Here is a 21,195-nt window from a genome sequence, read left to right as displayed (position 1 = left end):
TAGCTGTACTTAGTAGAAGCACTCAGGAAGTATGTTTACTCAATCTTCCTACAAGTAAGTCCTTCCATGGTTTTATTTTTATTTATTTTTTGTTAAATTTGGAGATGTTTCTGAATTCTCTATTTGATCTCCAGTACTGAAATGTTTTGGTTGTTATTTTACTACCTGGCAGGTTTATCTTTATTACCATTTTTCACGGAAATACCAAATTTTTATGGGAATTCCTACATATTGTTTTCTAATTTAAATTTTAGAATTAGGTTGTTGATTTTTTAAAAATCTTTTATGGCATAGTATTGGGAATATTAAATAGATCAATAAATTTTGAGAAAACTGGGTCATTTAAAATATTTACTCTTCTTCTCTGAGAACAAAATATTTATTTTTTTTATTTTTAATTTTTTCACAATATTTATTTTAATGTATTGGTGTTGTCCATTATGTATCTTGAGAGAGTTTTTATATTTTCTTCACACAAAGACCTATTGCCTAGCCTTATGAGATTTAATCTTTATTAGGTATCTTACGCTTTCTTTGTGTTGCTATTGTAAATGAGATATTTTCTTCTGTTATTTTCTGTTCTAAATTCCTTCTTTAAAAAAAATAAATTCCTTCTTTTCTTTTTCTTTATAATTTGCTTTCTCGTCAGTTTTTGTTCATTACATTCTGAATTTTTCTTGATAATATAGAATTATTTCAATTAGTTTTTAGAATATAATTAAATTCTAGTTTGGATTTTTTTTTTCACTTAGAAAGTAACTATTGCCCTTCCCTATAAACATAAGAACATTGACACAATTTCGCTATCTTTTATGTCCTTCTCTGCAACTCACATGTGGCTGATATACTTTATCTGTTTTTCTTTATCACCTTTAGATAATCTCTTTAAGTGGATTCTGGATTGTTTACTTAATTCCTTTAACCTGTCTACTTCCCTGAGCCAAGAAGTTCTGGCCTACTGCTTCCTCAGGAGGGGAATGACTGCTTAGCTTTGATGTGGGTGGGAATTTGGGTGCTAATATAGGAGGGTCTTGAGGGAAAGAACATGCAGGTGTCAGATTCTTGGTTCTTCAGGAGGAAGGTCACCTGTGGTCTGTATGTTTCTCTTTCTCCTACTCCTTCCTACCCTTGGGGGCCTTAAGAAGAAATTAAAGTCACCAGCAGAGTCCTCTACAATTTCAAGGCTGTAGATCAATACAAGAAGGCTTCTTTCTGTATCTGGATAGGAAAGTCCTAGAATTTTGCTGCCTTTCAGAGGAGAGAGTGCTACACTCCCATCACTCTCCATGACTGTAGGTAAGGCCCCCAGCTGGTGGACATCTGATGTAAGGGGGCCTACAGCCAGAGAAGGAAGGAACCGCCAGATGAAGGCCCTAAAGAAACAGAGACTCTGGGGAAGACTACTAATGACCTGAACAAAAATAATAACACCTCCTAAGGAGAGCCAGATAGCAGCCAAAACGTAAATTTTAAACTGAAAACTTGTCTAGAATATAATTCAGCAGATGACTCAAAGTTGGTCACGGCTGCTCATTTTGTCAAGCCTGACGTCCACGTCCCTGACTGAATATTTTCTGTACCATCCAATCTCCTTTTGTTACTCCTTATGTGGTTTTTATGTCTGTAGTAAATTTCATTTTCTTGCCTGGGAATTTTGCCTGGGAAAAAAAAAGATAGATTTAAAAAAGATAAAAAAGTTTATCTTTTTTAAACTTTTTTCTCAGAGAGGTGATTTTTTTTTTAATGCTTTGGTTTCATGATGAATTTTTGTTTATTGCTAATTATCACTTGTCCCAATTAAAAAAAAAAGCCAGCTGCCTAGACATTCATTAACTAGGGATTTACCGGTTTTTGCTTATGATACTGTAGAACTGGTAGGTTTGTGTATCCATTTTCTGTGTGTGTGTGTGTGTGTGTGTGTGTGTCCATTTTGCAGTGGATCCACAGAGAGCTGTGGCTGTGGTCACTGGAAATTCTTTGCAAAGAAGGGGAAGAAAAGGTTTAGAAATGCCTGCTGTGTTCCAGTACTGGGTGGAGCACTATACATACTCTTTCTTTTAATCGTTGAGAGCGCGTGAAAACACTACCTAAATGGGAATCCCTTTTTATTTATTTTTAAAATGTTTTTCCTCTTCAATTCAAGCTTTTTCCATTGTTATGATGGTGGCCACCCCCTTCCTTAGAACAGACAAACCACTTCCCCCTCCTCATGGATAAAGTATTTCCATAAAATATCTTTCCATCAAGACTTTGATCTTTAAAAAATCAAACAAACAAACAAACTATAGATCAGACATTCTCCAGTACTAACAGGTATTACCAGTTCCTTGCATGGGAGCGTGGATAACATGTGAGCAGGGAATTTGGTCAATAATGTGACATCCAGACACTTCAAGAAGAGTGTCAGAGATTTCAAGTAGGGAAATAGCAAAGAATAAGCCTCCTTCAAGGGGGACTGAATATGAAACATTCCATGATTTTATCCTGGAGTACTCTGGGTTTTGAGCATGTGCAATTGGTGGGATGGAGGTTTCTACCAATGAGCAGATTTTCTTCTAATTACCAGTTCTGCCTGAAGGAGGGAAGTGAGTTAGGTCATAACCACGGTGAGACTAGGGAAGAATAGGCCAGACACAGCCCAGGAGGAATCACAGTAGGTGAGGAGGATGCCTGGGTGCATGAAGGGGTCCAGAGCAGGGTCACCAGAGATGGTGTCACCAGAGATGGTGCTCCCAGGTGACCAAGTGTGCGGGTCCGGGAGGCATTCCCTGGAGCTCTGTCCCCTCCTTATCCCTGTGTGTCCCATCACTTGCTTGTCCTTCTCTTGTTCTTGTTCCCTGTAGTGCCACTGATTCACCCTGGGCCCAGATCACTCAATGTGATCTTTGGGAATCATAGACTGGATTGTTTCCTGCAAATTAGATAATACTGTTTTCTCCATTAAAACTTTTTTAAAAAAGATTTTATTTATTTATTCATGAGAGACACAGAGAGAGAGAGAGAGAGAGAGGCAGAGACACAGGCAGAGGGAGAAGCAGGCTCCATGCAGGGAGCCCGATGTGGGACTCGATCCCCGGTCTCCAGGATCATGCCCTGGGCTGAAGGCAGGCGCTAAACCACTGAGCCACCCGGGCTGCCCTCTCCATTAAAACTTAAAAAAAAAAAATAATTTTCACAAGTGATTTAAAGATTCCCTTTCAAGGGTATCCTTGATCAATCTCCCTAGAAATGCTGTTCTGTAGCTTTTGGTTCTCCCCTTGTCTTGCTGCTGGTGATTACGTGCTGCGTAGGGCTTTGTTGGGGTTTTACTACAACCACCAGCCTAAACTTTTCATTTAGCCAGGGTCATGCCATAATAAGAACCTCACAATATATCATTGGTTGTGATAGTGACTAAATGCTGCTGGACAAAAGAATTAAACACACACACAAAAGACAGTTTTTTCCGCTGTTGTTCCTCCTCCCTGCCTGTGAGCAGATCTATCTGTACCTTTCCTTGCCCACTTTGCTTTGGCTCAGAGATAGAAATGTCCCTCCTCTGCAGTGAGTCGTTGGCCTCCGATACACATTCCCACTCTCTGTTTTCCCCTTTTCGAGAACGTTTAGTCTTTCCATTCTTCCTGGCTTTGGGATTTTTTTTTCTCTTGATCCTTCACCTTCTCAACAGTCTCTCATCTTTAAAAAACATGGCTAGAGAAGGAGACCCAAACAGACCTCCCTCTATAGCCCATTTAAGGGACCAGAGGGGAATGGGGACTCATTATCATAATCCTGGCCCCCATGAAGAAAGCTGATGTAAGAGGGCATCCCTGTGGACCGAGATAACGGAGTGGTTTTAAGGTAAGTTAAACAATTTCCCTTTTCACTGGGGCATAAATCTGATTACTCCACTCTTTTTCGATTTCTCCATCCATTCTCATTGCTCCTCCACCTGTCCACTTTGTCTCTTTTGGCTTCACATCTAAGTTTATGAGAAAGTTTATCACCGCCTCCCCTCCTACTTCCCATTTCCTCCTGTCCTTTTATTTACCCTGGGACCCCCTGCGCACTGGCTTTTGTGGCACCACTCTGGTAAAGGACATGTGGCTGCTTCCACGTTTTCCTAGTTACTAGGCCAACAGACATTTTACAATGTCTTCTCTGCTGCATTTGGCTCTGTTTTCTCCCCCTAAATTTTGAGGCTCTATCTTTAGTTGATAAATAAATAAAGCTCCCTCTCCAGCTTCTCCTTCCACTTCTCCGGTTGTCCTTTCCCAGTCTCCTGTGGACTCTTCTGCCTCCCGCCACCCGCTCTGTAAGTGCTAGAGTTCCTCCAGGATTTGCTAATGTTCTTCTCCGCACAACCAAGCTTCCTCGAGAGATTTGATCCGCTAGGTCTTCAAATAATCTTGTATATGCAAATGGCCCTCAAATTTTTATTTCTAGTCTTGACCTTTCCCTGCACTCTGGATCATCTATCCAACATCTGTCAGGGTCCCTGACCTCTAATACACCCGAATAGAACTCACCCCCACCCTATCCTGCATCTCTTCCTGAACTTTCTACCTTGATGAATCAAGCTGACTGAAGCATCCACATAGGGACCATTCTGGGATTTACTTCTCTCTCCTGCCCCCAAATTAGATCTTTTCTCAAGCTTCATTTATCCACTATGTTGCTGCCGTGGGCTCTTTGTATCCATCCTCACTGACCCTGACTGCATTCAGGCTCTAATGATTTTCCTCTTGAACAACTGTGAGAATCTGAAACCACTTCCCATCATATATCAAAATGCCCTTTGTAGAATTTATTTCTGCCTTGGATGAGGCTCTACGTCCCTGGAAGAACGATGAGCTCTGAGAGCTCTTTGTGACCAGGAACCTGCCAGCTTCTTACAGTTGCCACTTCTTCTGTCCTCTCCCACTCCGAGCTCCAAGTGTGCCGAACACATGCAATTGTCCCCGTAAGTCCCTGCTGGTGCTTGCACCCTACCCCAAGGTCACTCATTCCTACAACCATCTCTCTTCCTGGATGGTTCCTATTTGTCCCTTAAGACTTCAGTCAGGAGTCCTGACTTCTGTGAAATCTTTGCTCTATAGTCACTACCCATCTCACCCCAGTTTAGGTCAGGTGTCTCTTGTGGGTTCTCTTAGTTCCCAGGGCCTCTGTTTCTATCATTCTTATCACACTGCACTGTAAATGCCTGCTTTTATTCATCTTTTTTTCTTTACTTACAAAGATCTTTCAGTGCTCTGAGGAAAGTGATTGTATTTCAGTATTTCTCAAATGTAACACAGTGACTTTTAAAAGAATGGATGAAACTCAGCAAAGTTTTGGTAGTAGAACTAGACTAACATATTTAATCTAATTTAATTAAAATAGCAACTGTTTTAATGTAGTTGTTTTAATCTAAATTACCCTCTAATAATCTTTCCTATGCAAACATCATTTTACTACATGTGCCATCATTTTACATAGTATGCCATGAATCTTAACATCATACAGTATTGATTCATGGTCTTCATAATTATTTTAAATGTGGAATGATATTCCACTGAATTGATGTATTAACATTTATTTGCATGTTCCTCTATTTCTGGCCACTTTGGATGTAAGCACTTCTTTTTATTTATAAAAATAGTGATTCTGCAAATCTGACATGGCGTTTCTTCTAGTCACTGTCAATTTAATGCTTAGAGGAGGACTAGGATCTTACACAGGAAAGGGATACTATAGTCTGGCCTTGATATATAGGACAATAACATATTTAAATATAATTTTCTCTTTTTTGATTTCAATTTTCCTATAATATCTGCTCTTCAGAATTATTAAAATGAAAGTCATGTCAAAAACAAGGCATTAGGGACACTAGGTGGCTCAGTGGTTGAGCATCTGCCTTTGGCTCAGGTTGTGATCCTGGGGTCCTGGGATTGAGTCCCGCATCAGGCTCCCCATAGGGAGCCTGCTTCTCCTTCTGCCTGTCTCTGCCTCTCTCTCTCTGTGTCTCTCATGAATAAATAAATAAAATAGTTTTTTTTTTAAACCAAGGAATTAGTGCTGCACATCATCTTAGCACTACTGGAGTATATATATTAAGATTGAACTCTGATGTCCTGTTTTGGTTGAAGTCTGTACTAGGTTTCAGCTTGGAACAAACTGGCAGTCAGAATCTTAATTCTTAACCTGAGCAATTGCCTGTGATGGGTTGTCCTGTCCTCCGCTGCTCTGGGTTCCCTCCCACTGAAGCAGGTGCTAATGGATAAATGCTGGTTGAATGAGACAGAAGCTGTTTTGTCCTAGAAAAAAGATATAAGGCCATGTTATGGACAAAATGTTTGGGTCTCCAAAGAATTCATATGTTGAAACACTCCCCCAGTGGGATGGTATTAGAAGGTAAGACCTTTGAAACATAATTAGGTTTAGATGAGGTCATGAGAGTGGATCCACATGATGGGATTGATGCCTTTATGGAATAGAGAGAGACTAGTGCCTGCTTAGGCACATGAGCACACAATGAAAAGGTGGCTGTGTGAAAATCTTTCACCAATATTCCAAGTAATCAGCATCCTGTACTTTTCAGTGTCCAAAACTATAAAAAATAAGTATCTGTCATTTAAGCCAACTAGTCTAAGTTAATTGGTTATAGCAGCCCAGACTGACTAAGACAGGCCGTTGACCTGGAAGAAGATGGTTCTAGGCATTCTGGGCATAAAAGATGCTCAAGACTTCAAGGCTTCCTTTTTTTTTTTTTTTTTTTTTTACAATATAGCTTCTCACCTTTTCATATTTCAGTAAGTTTCAGTATATTGGCAACTTTCTTAAATGTAGAGTTCCCCAAGCACACTATTCTAGATGGGGCCTGACTAGCGTTGAGAAGTGGGCCAGTTACCTTCCTCATTCTGATATACAATGTCTACTAATATAGTCAAAGCTTGCATTTTTGTTTCTTTTTAGTAAGTTCATCATTATTCAAAAATTCAGTTCAACAGTCATTTATTTTTATTTTTTTGTTTGTTTATTTTTTTAAGACTTTATTTATTTATTCATGAAAGACACAGTGAGAAAGAGGCGGGGACACAGGCAGAGGAAGAAGCAGGCTCCCAGTGGGGAGCCCGATGGGACTCGATCCCTGAACTCCAGGATCACGCCCTGATCATGAAAGCAGAGCTCAACTGCTGAGCCATCCAGGCATCCCTCAATGGCCATTTAGGATAAGTAACCTTAACTCTGTCCTTTTCAAGGCAATGCCCTTAGCCTTCAAAATTTAGAGAAAGAGGCATAAACCTGCTGGTTAGGAATGGGAATTCTAGGTTCCGTGGGAAGGGGAAAGTTATCTTGACAGGGCAATGGCAGAGTTTCTCTTGGATAGACAGGATTTCACCCCTCAACTCACTGCATATGCTTCGTTCCCTCAGCCTAGGCATGCAGCCAACCTTGATTAGCACAACTTGACCTCATGTTGCTCCTGTTATTCTTTATTAGAGAAAAACCTCATCTCCCTGTAGCATTTGCATGCCCAGATGACAATGAAATGTTCACTACTTGTTTGTTCAGTAATTAATTCATTAGTTCTTTCTGGTAATTTTGAGTTTCCAATGTATAGTCCAACACCTTGGGAAATCTACAGAGTTACATGACACGCCCTCTTACAATTAAACTGCACATTACAAAGTTATGGATGGAATACAATCAAATGTCAAAATATCTTTTGGGGGGCTAGCTAAATTTGGGTTTCATGACAAACATTACTCTCGCTCACCAGTACTCCTAGTTCCCCTTATTTCCTGACCCCCTAGAGGATTACATTCCTCTGACCCTTAAAGTCAGGCACGGCCAGGTGCCTTCCTTTGGCAATAAAATGTAAGCACAGTGATATGTGTCCTTTTTAGAAAAAAAAAAATCATTGAAGAATAGTGTGGTCTCAACTCTGCTGCAGAAAACAGTTATGGTTTCCTGTTGAGAGGTTGGCATCATGAGTCGGTCGCAATCATCCTGGCTCACTGAATACTATGATGAGCAGAACCCCAGCATAACTACTGTTGAAAAAATAGCCTGCATAAGATTCATCATAGTGGGTGCTCACTAAATATTTGTGGGCAAAGCCATGTATGCATGAATGAATATCCCTTAAGGTAACTGTCTTAGCTTGAGGTGCTATAACAACAGTACCATAGACTAAGTGGCTCGGAAACAACAGAAATCTACTTGCAGTTCTGGAGGCTGGGAGTCCAAGATCGGGTTGCCAACATGGTCAGGCTCTAGGAGGGCCCTCTTCAATGTTGCAGATAGATGATCTTCCACTGTATTTTCACGTGGCAGAGAGCAGAGCAGGGAAAAAAACCTCTCTTGTGACTTATAAGGGCACTAATCCCATTCATGGGGGTTCCAATCTCATGACTTTGTGCAATCCTAATCGGCCTTTGAAAATCATTCCTCCTTCTTTTTTTTTTTTTAAAGATTTTATTTATTTATTCGTGAGAGACACAGAGAGAGGCAGAGACACAGGCAGAGGGAGAAGCAGGCTCCACGCAGGGAGCCCAACGTGGGACTCGATCCCAGGACCCTGGCATCACGCCCTGAGCCGAAGGGAGATGTTCAACTGCTGAGCCACCCAAGCTTCCCCCATTGCTCCTAATACCATGATATCTGGGGATAGAGTCAACATCATATGAATTTTTGGAAAACAAGCATTCAGTCTGTAATTGTAATGAATTTTTTGTGTGTTGTTTGTATGTGTGGAAAGATAATACCAAACTCTCGGCTCCAATATTGGCAGAAGCTATGTGTCTATTATGTATGTATTATAGCACCTCAAGCTAAGACTGGTTCTAAAAGTGCTTCTAACATTTATGTCAGGATCTTTCTCTAGGAAAACTAAGTATAGGTTTGATAAAATACTAATGTTTTAACCCAAAGTATAAATTCTTAAAGTTAATCATCTTCTTGCTTATGTAGATCACTCCTAAATGACATAGACATGAATTTATCTTATTTTGCTTCAATTTTCTTAGATCAAAATGTTTAGCCTTTAAAAATTATTTTAGAGACTAAAATGAGTCATTGTATTCTTTAATACGTATTGTCCTACTAAGAATTTTATACTATGTGCTGATTAGAGCTATACCTGCAATGTATATTTTTATTTAGACTTTTTGAATAAGTAAGGATGTATTTCACATAAAAGAAGTCACGGAATCTGAAAGGTAGAAGACAACCTGGACATTGTGCATTTGGTTTCCTCTTCGTACAGGGATAGAGAAGGCAAAGTCAGAGAAGGTGGCAGAAGGACTTTATCTTCCAGAAACATGCTATTTTGGACCACAGAAATATTTAATGAGGTAAGTTTTCTATTAAAACGAAAGGCTTTATAATCGTGCTAGGAGAAATATTTTAGCAGTTTAGAGTGATGCCATCCATTTTGGATTTTAGAGAATAGTAATCAGAAACACTTTGTCATTTTCATACGATTAAATAGAAAGTGATAGAAAGTGGGGAATGTTTTTGCTACTTCTTTAACGATGGGTTGATCAAAGGCATCACTTTTATCAGATGGATCCGTGGTTTGTAAATGACTACTGTGGGCGTGCCTAGCTAGCAAAGAGTAAAAAAAAAAAAAAAAAAAGAAAAGAAAAAGAAAAAATATCATTTCTCCTTTTAATTTGTTACCATTTTATTTAGCAAATGACATGAGTGTGATGCATCTGTACTGGTTCTAGTAATGCCAGCTAATTCTCACCACATCACTAATTTCAGGCCTCCCTGGGACTGCCCTTGTCAGGACAATGGAAAGTTTCTGGCCAGAAATATCAGAATTGGTGTCTCCAACGACATCAAGTATGTAGCGGGCTCTAAAAAAGTACTTGTTGGAATGATGATAGGAGTTTGTTTGTTAAAGGGTATGTGACATCCTATGGGAAAATAGTGTGTTGAGTGTAAACTTATTTGCAAAGTTACAGGTTATGGCAGGATAAACACTGTATTCCATGAGCACATAGAATATTAAGGGAAGGAGATTATTTTACTTGGAGGGAAGAATGCAGTGGAATAGAAGCAGGAGCGGCAGCTGGAGGCATTTATTGTTATATTGTATAAATTAGCTTAATTGTGCAATTATCAGGTGAGTGGGTGATCCTCTTTATTTCCTCTTAATTTGAATGACAGGTTTTTTCCTTGAGTGTAGCTGAGTAAGCATTATTTCTAAATGTACTAGAAGAAAGTAATGCTGTTTCTTTCCCCCTTTTCATGGGTGGCAATAAAAAAAAATATTTTGAGAATCCCAAGAACTGGACTATTGGAATGAAAGAAAGATTGTATAAAAAGCACATTGATAAAGTCATCAAGACTTCCTTTCTCTTCCACATTTGCATTGAGTATTAATTATTTTCATCAATTTATCATACACACTGAAATAAAATGTGAATAGAAAGGCCAGCTCCATTTTGTTTGCTACTGTTTAAATAGGACCCTCTATTCATTTGAGTATCACCTTAAACTCTTTTACTGCCTTTAATAAAACATTGTCAACAGTCTGACATTAAGCATACTTGATATATAAGAATTTCTGCAGTTAATTTTGAATGCATGGGAGGAAACAAAGCATAAGGGTTTATTAAAAAGCATCTCCCTGAAATAAAAGACATTCATAAGGAAATAGTTCTTTTTAAAATTTTTTATCAAAATTAAAAATTTGAATCACAAAATTTCATAGCTACCGTGTTTCATGCAAACAGCTGTGCCTAACTATACTGTACCATGTACACATGTCTCTGTACAAATTTACTTATGACACATGGAATTGATGGATAACAGTCACTAGTTTTGTGTTGGGCAAATGACACATTCTGAAAGACACAGACATTGACCCTGACACAAGCCATTGAGCTTATTGAAGGACCGTAGACCCCTATTGATCTCTTCTTCCACATTTGGAAACACAGCAAATACTGGTTTAGGAAACATCTCTGCAAAATCTTTGAAACGGAGAATCGCAGTGGTACTGAAAATTGCTTCAATAATGTTTAAGCAAATAATTCTGCTGACCCATGCGGTATCTTTATACTGTCCATTTTTAGTCACTAAAAATTATTTTATATAGTCAAAGTGAATAGTCATATCAAAAATCATTATGCACAACCTTTTAATAAATTCTCACAAATAATTATATCGCAGACATGGTTAATAACTCCAAAATTGCAGGGCAAATGTATTAGCATGAAACAGCTCAGCACTTACAAAGCTAATAAAATATACTATATAGCTTTTCTAAATTTTTTAATAATCAGAAGGGTGGGAGAAATTGGAGAAAGAAGTAACATTTATACAGTAAATTCAAAAGGCCTTTTAAGTAATAGACATCCATCTTTCTATGTTATCTCCGAAGCTTGGGTTATTGTAGATTGTTTGCTATTACAGAACAAATATAGAATATACATACAGATATGAAATATTCAGGGTTGGTTTTTGTTTCATCCTATGTACTGAACATTCTCTCTAAGTAAGAACTATAAATACTGCAACTGCTTTGTACCCTTGGCATTTTATGCATTCTTTACACATGACATTCATTGTTTTTACCTTGAAAATTTCCCATTACTCATGTCTTTCATATACAATCAGCAGAGAATATTTTCAGGCCCAAATGGTGCTGGCAACCCAAGCTGCATGATCATTAGACAAAGCAGTTTTTTTTTTTTCATTTTGTAAGCTAAGTGTTAATATCTTAATATCAAGCACCTCCTAGGTTCAAAATCTATTGCCACTCTGGCCCCATCCCCACCCCGCCTCCACATCCCTATAGCATTTTCTTCTATTACTGTTACTAAATTGCTCCAGATTTCTTCTAGTTTTCCTTTATAAAAGAGAGGTGAGAGATGTATTTTTGTTTTAGTGGCTGTCATAGGGAGGCCTTCAATTCTGCAGCTCCTAGATGACACAATTCTGCTTGATAAATACCGTCACTCTCAGGTATAGGAGGACGCTTTCTAATAAAACAAAACAATCAACTTTTTTCCTTTAGCTCTTCTTCCAAAAGCCGGTGATGCTTTTCCAAGCATTCCCTGTCGCTTGGTGGCCATTATGCTCTATTAAGACCATGTCACCAAGCTGGTAACAGAGACTGTGTTTGCAGTAGCACAAATTCCCTCCTGAAGCATATCAAGTGCCTGACTTGAATGCATTTATCAACAGGGCTCACAGGACAGGCATCTTATCCTGTGGTTTAAATCAGGATAATAATCTTATCTGACACCTTTTATCTTTCTCTTTTTTTGGTAAGGTATTGAAAAATAGTAAGGATGTAAGATTATGTTTATGTAGCTTTAACTACGGCTCATGAGACAAGGAATGGAGCAATTAATCATGAATTTAATGTGGTGTGAAAGATTCAGTCCTGTATCTGCAGCCAGGGTGCCTGGGATCCAAAGCTGGCTTTGTCACTGACAGTCCTGTGACTTTGCTTATGCCAATTCACCTCAAGACACCAGGATGCTATCTCTCCCTCGGATGAGCCACTGAATATGTCCCCCTTGCCTGAATATAATCTAGTCCAAGAGATCTCAAATGTGGTATATGGATCCTGAGGGTTTCTCAACACTCTTTTGGGAGGACTGAAAGGTCAAAAATTACTTTCATTATAAGAGCCAAATAGGGCAGCCCGAGTGGCTCAGTGGTTTAGCACCGCCTTCAGCCTAGGGCATGATCCTGGAGACCGGGGATCGAGTCCCATATTGGGCTCCCTGCAGGGAGCCTGCTTCTCCCTCTGCCTATGTCTCTGCCTCTCTCTCTGTGTGTCTCTCATGAAAAAATAAATAAAATCTTAAAAAAAAAGAGCCAAATAAACTTAATATGTCTCTGTTACCAAAGGAGCAAAAGCAATGGAGTGGAAAACTGGTGGGATCTTTGCATGATTCAAGGCGGTGGCACCAAACTTGACTAGCAGTCATTTTCTACTTCACCACCATCCACTGGCAGGGTGAAAAAAAAATATGCTAGTTTCACTTGAGACGGTCTTGGATGAAGCTGGAAAATTATTGATTTTATTAAATCTCCTCTCGACTACATGTCTTTTTAATATGCTGGTGATGATGTGTGATGGTTTCTGAGGGAAAAACACTCAAGCAAATGTTTGCGTTATTAGCTAAACTGGTTGGTTTTCATGGAATACTCATTCTACCTTAAAGACCAGCCGACAGACAATCTCTGGTTTTCAGACTCGGACATCTGGCAAACATTGTTCTGAAAAATGAATTAGGTGAGCCCACCACTTCAAGGGAAACGAAAGATGATATTTGTAGCTAAGCTAAAATTGGAGATTTCAAATGAAGAAAAGTATTTCAAAAAACTGGTTTTCATCCCTTCTTAACAGCTTCATAATATGTAAAGACTAATCTGAAAAGATTGGTGTAATTTACCAATTTATTATTTAATTTACATAATATGTAAAGACTAATCTGAAAAAATGGATGTTCATGGTTCCTAAGAGTCCTATGTTGAAGACCCAGCCCCTGTCCCCAATGTGATGGTACTTACAGGCAAAGCTTTTGTGTGGTGATTTGGTTTAGATGAGGTTTAGATGAGGTATGGGGATGGGGCTTCTATGATGGGGTTAGAGCCTTTAGAAGAAGAGGAAGAGAGATCAGACTGTGCCCTGGATGGTGGAAAAGTGAGGAGAATCACAAACAATGCTGAATGGAGCAGTGGCCATTGACTTGACTGGAGAATGCAGGGTGACCTATGTACAAAAGTTAGAGAAGTATATTCACAGGTGAACCACGAGGCTCTGCCTCTGACAAAGGGTCAGCCCTGCTCAGTACCTGATTTATCAACAACGTAGATGGTCAGTTGAGTCTGATGCTTTTGACCTGAGCCAATAGCAAAGAGAGTGATGGAGACAGAGATGTTGAGGTTATTATTTGGACTGTAGACTCTCTCTCTCTCTCTCTCTCTGTCATTTTTGTGAGGACACAGTGAGAAGGGTGCTGTTGTCAGCCAGCACAAGTGTTCTCATCTGGAACCAAATTAACTGGCACTTTGATCTTCCATAGAAGCTTCCATAACTGCGAGAAGCAGATGTCTGTTGTTTAAGCCACTAGGTCTGTGATATGTTGTTACAGCAGCCTGAGCTGACTGAAGCACGGGCCATATTAATGAATGTGAATTTTTGACAGTGTATAATAAAATAAAAGTGTGGAGGGGGTCTCTGGGCCTCAGATGTAGTAACTGCTGATGTAGCCTATTCTTGGGGTTCATCTTCTCTTTGTTCTGTTGCCCTGGATCCTTCTGAGTCACTTGGGCAACACTTCACAGTGACTATTGCTACTGGACCTACCAGGACTGGCCTGAGTTCAGGAGACAAATTCATCTTCTATACTCCCCAAAGTATGAGGTCTAGAGTTCTTTTTTTTTTTTTTTAATGTCATTTATTTATTCATGAGAGAGAGAGAGAGACAGAGAGAGACAGAGAGACAGAGACCCAGGCAGAGGGAGAAGCAGGCTCCATGCAGGGAGCCCGATGTGGGACTTGATCCCGGGACCCCGGGGTCATGTCTTGGGCCAAAGGACCCCAGACCTCCTGTGTCCTCACAAAAATGACAGAGAGAGAGAGAGAGAGAGAGAGAGAGAGAGAGTCTACAGTCCAAATAATAACCTCAACATCTCTGTCTCCATTACTCTCTTTGCTATTGGCTCAGGTCAAAAGCATCAGACTCAACTGACCATCTACGTTGTTGATAAATCTGCTCAAGTGCTGAGCCTCCCAGGAATCTCCAAGGTCTAGAGTTCTGATGTGGTGTTAATCTCTTGGAATCTTCACGCTAGCAGAGTCCTCTATGGTGCATAGTAGGAGGACACCTTCTCTTGTGCTCTGAGGGTTCCAGCTTGTCCACCTCCTTGCAGCTGTGCGGCAGATGGCCTGCTTCTCAGGTGAACTTCTGTGAAAACAACTTCCCTTGTATCTGCGTGAAGTGTTCTCCTAAAGCCTCAGTCAGGAGCTCATGCAACTGACCATGGGGCAGTTGTGGTTTTCCATACTCTTTTCTTGTCTGGTGCTGACCCCAAACAAACCCCAAACCAACCAAATGTAACCCAGCAAACCATCATGTCAAACAAATGCCCATGACTCCTCCTACCAGTTGATGAGACAACCCAGCCCTGTCCAAATGGCAGTTGAAGTTCAGACGGGATGGCTTGCTCTTGTAATCTTTTTACTGAGTGGATGTTGAGATGCAAATAGAAAATAAACTTCATTTTTCCTGCCACTAACCTTTTTATTCGGACTATGGGTTAGTCCTCTCCTTGCCCCTAGATGACTCTTAGAGTTGCCTTAGAGTTTGATTCAATTACACTTAGTTAATAAAGAGCTCAAATAAAACTCCAGAGAACAGTCTCACTTCAGTCATTAAAATGTCTAGACCAGAGGAATAATCAAATTCAAAGATTGAAAATTAATGTTTCTTTCTGCTTGGCTCCAGAGTGAAAGTGTTTCTCATTCTAGATTCAGTTCTCTCTCCGTCTCCCTCTCTCTCTTTCTCTAACTTTGTCTCTGTCTCTCTCTTTGCTATTGGCTGAGGTCAACGGCATCAGATTCTCTTGACCTTCTATTTTGCCCAGATAAGTCAGGTATTAGTCAAGGCTGATCTTTTTGTAGGGGCAGAGCCTGAGGCTGGTTCATATGTGAAAATACTTCTCTAAGTTTGACACATAGGTTACCCTGGAATCTCCAATCAAGTCAAGAGCCTCTGCCCCATTCCCCATCCTCTGTGATTCTGTTTACCCTCCCACCATCCGGTAACCAAAACATATTTTCTGTCACCCCAGGGCTCTAGGATCCTGCTTCAGCATCCATCAGCACAAGTGAATGACAGTTGCTAGATATTTCGAATATCACCGCCTAATCAAGCCACATCTGTGAACTTCAGAGACAAACGTCAAGTTCCTTGGTGGTTTCTTGAAGCTCCTTCTGGTTTGCTGCCCTTACACTTTACTCTCTGCTAACAACCTTATCCAAACTCATGTCCTCGGTCTCCCATAGAGGTTCTTTGGTATGGGCAGGACTCTGTGGGGCCTCACCTTGTCAGATAATCCACTGAGGATCCAGCAGCCCATTTTTAAAGAGGAATGTTTGGGGGCTACTTTTTGTTCCAGGTTTTTGGGCTCAGCTGAATCAATAATAAATGTCTCATTTTTAACAATCATTCAAGAAAATTTGTATCATTAGTAACTACATTTTTTTTTTTTTTTTGAGAGAGAGAGAGAGAGAGAGCATGGGGGGGCAGGGCAGAGGAAAGGGAGAGAGAAAATCTTAAGCAGGTTTCAGGCCCAGTGGGAAGCTCAATGCAAGGCTCAATCTCATGACCCTGAGATCATGAGCTGAGCTGAAATCAAGAGTCCCCCTCTTCACCAACTGAGCCTCCCAGGTACCCCAGTAACCGCATTTCTGACTGGAAGTCGTATTAGCTGCTACTATGTAGGACTAGTACAAAGGTGTAGAAGGGCTTTCTGAGGGACCAGGAAAAGTACCGTATGACTAAGGAACAATTTGGCAATGATTTAGACAATTTTGGAGTCTGCATGAGTATCTATTTTCATGACTAATTATATGTATAATTACATTTACATGTAATACACATAATATTGATTGTATATGTGTGTATATATGTTTGTCTATACACAGAACTTTGGCACTCTATTTGGATCATCAAAATACATGGAGAAGTGATGGCTTATGTTATTGAGAACATAAAACATCAAAGAGAAGAATCTGTGGGTGGTGACAGGAAATAGAAAGCTTGTTTACTGGAAATTCAGCTGAAGGAAAAAATAGTGTGAAAATAAAGCACACTGTAGACTTCAAATGTAAGACTTCAAATTTGTTTTTTAAAATCTAAAATAAGATGTCTAAAAATTGTTCTATTTAATAGGGTTAGACTAGCATTATTTTGAATCATCAATATTTTCCCAATTCAATATTTTCCCCGTGTTCCTTTTATCCCATCTCCACTCCCATCGTCTCCTCGTGGAATTTGTTGGACATCATGCTGTAATTTATATTCGCTTATTTAAAATAAAAGCCTTATCACACAAAGCAGGCAAAGAAAAATGAGTTGTATTATGCTTCTGAGAGTGCCAAATGCCCGATCAGCATAAAGAGAAAGAACTAATTGTTGCCTTAATGCATTTTGAGACATTAGTAGGTCAAGGAGTAAGACAGGGAGATAATTCAGAGCAGAGAACCTAATAAGGTTGCTAATGTATCTCAAAGGAGCTCAAGAAGAATGTGATGTGTTTTGAAAATATTGATGAGTTTTTACTGAGGATCCTTGCAAGTCTGCGGGCCTGTCTTGTATGATCTAATGCCTCTACCTAATGAAAGAAGAATCCTACGTTGCTAATGCAGTGAAGGCTGCCTGCTTAATACCCCACTGATTTTCACTGTCCAGTGAAATGAAGAACTACCTTTAGACTCAGCTTCTTATGCATTTTGGTTATTTAAAAAATGTGTACTTGTATGTCTCTCATATCAGAGATAACTTTGTAAGCCTTTCGAATATGAAGCTAATGGAATAGAAATCAAGAAATGATGACAGGTTAATACAAATATATCAGGGCTAGGGAAGCCTGGGTGGCTCAGCGGTTGAGCATCTGCCTTTGGCTCAGGGTGTGATCCCCGTTTAGGGATCGAGTCCCACATCAGGATCCCTGTGAGGGGCCTGCTCCCTCTGCCTGTGTCTCTGCCTCTCTCTGTGTCTCTCATGAATAAATAAATAAAATCATAAATTATATATATATGTATATATATATCAGGGCTATATCACAAAAGCCATTACAAAAGGGCTCAGATTTTATTTTCCCTCCACTTTTTGTAGATAGATAATCCTAGAGTAGAAATGGTGGAAGTGGAGAAATAGTTAAGAAAGAACACACTAACTTGTCCTTAAAAAAAGGTTATTGCTACTTAATTAGGAGATTATAAATGAGGTTAAATGGCTCATTATATTTTTTCAATGCTAGAATTGCAAATTACCTCGATTATGCATATATTTTGCAGTTAATAATGTTGATTCTTTGTATTCCAAAGTTCTGAAGAAATATTGGTGACAATTGAGACTTAGGATCATGTTTAAGTGAGGCTAGCTCAAAACAGAAACCAAGCCTCATGAGAATATTCTAGAAGTTTATAAGGAAAATATGTATTCCAGGAAAAAGAACAAAACATGTTTAATCACGCATCCATTATGAGCATCTTAATTTGGGCTCCTGACTCAGAACTTTAAGAAGCACATAGTTCTATCATCATTTCAGAGATCAGAAGGGGCAAGCCAGGAGCTTCCTTTGCAGCGAGTCTAGAAAACAAGACCTGGGGAAGCATGTGAGATGGTTACAGCAATGCTGCTGCATCTGTTGATGAAGCACTTCTGCGCCCTATTTCCTTAAATGATCATTTGATTATTTAAGTGCCCACATACTCACTCACCATTCATTCACACGCTGCTAGATGGAACATTTCAGAAGCCACAATAAATTCCATTTTAAACACCACATTTCTGCATAAAGATTGGATTATAGAACAACTTTTTGGATGCTTTTCATTTTTTATTACATTTATGACTTTTATAATAAGTCCCCACATATATGAGAAGTGGATGTGGGTGGAGTGTGAGGAGATTCGGTGAACACTTGTTAAACACTCCTATAAAAGACATTGGCATAAAAAGGGGTGAAGGCACAGGGAGGAACAGTTTTTAAAAATATTCATTGAAGTCTCCTGTCAATCAAAGAAACTGAGATTGCTGTTAGGCTTGCCGTCAAGGAGGTCCATCACACCAAAATCCTCATCCTTCTAATAATTCCAGAGTTCACGTCTGCAGTCCTCATGATGGACCTCCACGTATACTCTTACATTTTCGTCATTCTGCTCTTTATCTCCCTGGTTTTACTTTGTGTCTGTTTTTTCTCATATGTCTTTCTTTTCCCAGGACTGATTTTTTTTTTTTATAGACTCTCTGCTATTCCTTTCCAGTCTGCATTTTAAAACCCAAATTCAGATATGAAACACATCCTGCCGTTCCTGATAGCTACTTCCTCAAATAGCCCTTTCATCTTTACAACTTAACTGACATTTTCTGTCTCCATTTAAATCCTTGTCTCCCACTACTCCCCTCCCCAGTAGAATTAAATCTAAGAAATGCTACCTTACGGCAACCATTGACCTTGTTCTCTCCCAACCTTCTTATGGTTTACGAGAAAGCATTTTCTTTTTCTTTTTTCTTTTCTTTTCTTTTCTTTTCTTTTCTTTTCTTTCTTTTTTTTCTTTTCTTTTCTTTTCTTTTCTTTTTTTTCTTTCTTTTCTTTTCTTTTCTTTTCTTTCTTTTCTTTTCTTTTCTTTTCTTTTCTTTTTCTTTTCTTTTCTTTTCTTTTCCTTTCCTTTCCTTTCCTTTCCTCTCCTTTCCTTTCCTTTCCTTTCCTTCTTTTTCTTTTCTTTTCTTTCTTTTCTTTTCTTTTTTCTCTTCTTCGTTTCTTTCTTTTTTTTGAGGGGACAGTGATAAAAAAATGCATAAAGTACATCACACTAAAAATTTGTATAACTTAGCATACATATACATCACTGATTCTAGTTGACATGAAGCCAAACCTCAACTTATCTTATAACCCATCATTTTGCCCTTCTAGGTAGTGACCTAATTGACCTAAGAACTTAGGCCCACACAAAAGCTGGCACACCTGCACATGAATGTTCATAGGAGTTTTACTCATAATTGCCAAAACCTGGAAGTAATCAGTATGTCTTTCAAAGGCAAATGGAGAAACAAATTGTGGTATATCCATACAGTGGAGTATTATTCACCAAAAAAAAGAATGCACTATCAGGCCATGTGAAGACATCAATGACTCTTCAATGAATATAGTAAGTGGAAGAAACCAGTATTAGAATACTATATACTTTATGATTCCAGTTAGACGAGGTTCTGAAAAATACTGTAGAAACAGAAGCCAAATCAGTGGTGGCCAAGAAAGCAGGCCTTCTATCAGCTGAGTCTTGACATGACTGCAGCCTTATGGGAGACCATGAGCCCGAGGACCCAGCCAAACTGTACCAAGGTGCCTGACCCACAGCAACTGTGAGATAATAGATGTTTGCTGTTTAAGACACTAAGTTTGGTGGTTCCTGGGTGGCTCAGTGGTTTAGCGCCTGCCTTCGGCCCAGGGCGTGATCCTGGAGTCCCAGGATCAAGTCCCATGTTGGGATCCCTGCATAGAGCCTGCTTCTCCCTCTGCCTGTGTCTCTGCCTCTCTCTCTGTGTGTGCCTCTCATGAATAAATAAATAAAATCTTAAAAAAAAAAAAACACTAAGTTTTGAGGTAATTTGTTATGCAGCAATATAATCCTATCATATATTTTATATAACATTAAAACCAAGTCCTCAGAAACAAAAAACAAAATGAAAAACCAAGTCATCAGATGAGCATCTGCTTTTTAAATTTATTTATTTTTTATTTCTTTAGAGAAAGAGACAGAGACAGAGAGCAAGCAAGTGAGAGGGAGAGAGAATCTCAAGTAGGCTCCACACCCAGTGTGGCCTTGACCTGGGGCTCAATCTCGACTCTGAGATCATGACCTGGGCTGAAATCAAAAGCCAGATACTTAACCAACTGCACCACACACATGCCTCAGACTTCTGCTTTAAATAAGAAGGATGATATTGAAATGTTGTGAAAATATTTTTGTCCTGAATCAATACATGTTAACAGTTATCTCTGTAAATAGGAATTTTGAAACTAGACACAAAAAATTTTATGTCCTCTGCTTTTTCAGAATGATACTTTTCTACATGTACTATATTTCAAAGAGAGTTCTTTGATACATGATCATTCAATTACACTTTCATGTGATTTTCCCCCAAATTAGTGCTGACTCCCCAGTCATTAAAGGAAAAAAAAAAAAAGATGTGCCCTTAAAATGAAGTAGGACAAAATAAATATTTGATTCCGCCTTCTGATAACTACTGGATGTGTCTACATTTAACTCTGCGTGGGGAACAGGTTTGTTTCACATGCTGCTAGCGGAATGGAAAAGAGAAAAGAGTGGTTCTAGATAAACAAAGAACAAACTGAGGAGGGAGGTGGGTGGGGGATGGGCTAATGTGTGATGGGGATTCAGGAGGGCACTTGTCCCCCTGAACCCTGGGTGTTACATGTAAATGATGAATCACTGAATTCTAC

General features: G+C 39.3%; 1 long non-coding RNA gene across 1 annotated transcript; it reads left to right on the top strand.

The window, feature by feature from the left end:
• The first annotated feature begins 8,436 nt into the window (after positions 1-8,436).
• On the top strand, positions 8,437-17,059 carry LOC140598696 (uncharacterized). Its single transcript, XR_012001321.1, has 2 exons — positions 8,437-9,317; positions 15,793-17,059. It is a non-coding gene; the product is annotated as an uncharacterized lncRNA (long non-coding RNA).
• Positions 17,060-21,195: the final 4,136 nt, after the last annotated feature.

The sequence above is a fragment of the Vulpes vulpes genome, chromosome 4 (genome assembly GCF_048418805.1).
Source record: "Vulpes vulpes isolate BD-2025 chromosome 4, VulVul3, whole genome shotgun sequence".
Classification (NCBI taxonomy): Eukaryota; Metazoa; Chordata; class Mammalia; order Carnivora; family Canidae; genus Vulpes; species Vulpes vulpes.
This window is presented reverse-complemented; position numbering and strand designations above follow the sequence as displayed.